The following is a 1,495-nucleotide window of genomic DNA, read 5'->3' on the forward strand; positions in this document are numbered from 1 at the left end:
AAAGTTTGAGCATTAAGATGGTGTAAGGCATGAGTAGCCTGTGCTTGGGCTAGGTTTGTATTTGTAGCTATGGCTACCGTTTTGGTTGCCATATCAGCTAGTTGGTTGCCCTGGGATAGAGGTCCTGGTAATCCTGAATGAGCTCTAATGTGTCCAAGAAAGAAAGAGGGGTGTTGTTCTGTCATGTATTAATTGTTGGCATTGTAAAAATAACTTGGCTGTGTCTGACACATGTTTGATTTGTGCTACAGTCTCAAGTAAAGGTATTGAATGAGCTAAGTATGCACTATCGGTATAAATATTAAGAGCCTGATCAGGGAAGGCTGACAGAACCGCGATTAGGGCCTGCAATTCTACTAACTGAGCCGAGGTATGACTAGTTTTGAATTTAACAGTGGTGTCAGCAAAGGTATATGCAGCAGTTCCTGTGGATGACCCATCAGTGAATACTAATAATGCATTGTCTAAAGGCGTTTTACTGATGACATGAGGGAAAACAAAAGCATGTAGCTTACAAAATTGGATAAGCTTATTTGGCGGGTAATGGTTATCTAAGTTACTGGCATAAGAGGCACAAGCAATCGGCCACGTTTTTGGTGTTTTGCATTAGCCAATGGATTTGTGGCTTCGAATAAGGTTGTATGATCATAGAGGGTTCAATTCCAAAATATTTTTTGCTATTGTCTCTACCTGATTAAATCTGCTATGGCATCATAATAGGGGAGTAATACCTTTTTGGGAGATGAAGGCAAATGGACCCACATAATAGGGTTATTTTGCCAGAATAAACCAGTAGGTGTCAGCATTGTGTTAAATATTAAAAAGGTTAACGACTGTGAATAGTTTATGTTAGTAACAAATTGCTCAGCAGTGGCCATCTCTACCCTGTTAAGTGATAAAAGAGCGTCTTTTGATAACGACCTGAGGGACTTAGGGTTGGGATCACCTCTCAGGGTGTCGAATAAAGGTTTTAAGTCTCCCGTGGTGAGTTTTAAGTAGGGTCGAAGCCAATTTATGTCTCCAAGGAGCTTTTGGAAATCATTGAGGGTTTGTAACTTATCTTTACGGATAACTGCCTTTTGATTAGTAATTTTAGGTCCATTTATTTGAAAACCTAAATATGTGTAAGGGTCTTGTAGTGTATTTTTTCTGGAGCTATTTGTAACCCCGCTGTGGTTAGTTTTTGTTTGAGTTGAGCAAAACACTGTAAAACTTGTTCTCCTACTTGTCCTGCTATAAGAGTGTCATCCATATAGTGTATAATATACATTTGTTTCCACGTCTCTCTAACTGAGTGTATGGCTGTAGTCACATACTTTTGATACAAGGTGGGACTGTTAGCCATCCCTTGAGGTAACACTTTCCATTGGTATCGCTTCATTGGTTCTTTAAAATTTATAGATGGTAAGCTAAAGGCGAATCGTTTTTGGTCAGTAGGATGAAGCGGAATTATAAAAAAGCAATCCTTAACGTCTATGATAATTTTAAAATATCT

The sequence above is a fragment of the Colobus angolensis genome, unplaced genomic scaffold (assembly GCF_000951035.1).
Source record: "Colobus angolensis palliatus isolate OR3802 unplaced genomic scaffold, Cang.pa_1.0 Scaffold20, whole genome shotgun sequence".
NCBI classification, from domain to species: Eukaryota; Metazoa; Chordata; class Mammalia; order Primates; family Cercopithecidae; genus Colobus; species Colobus angolensis.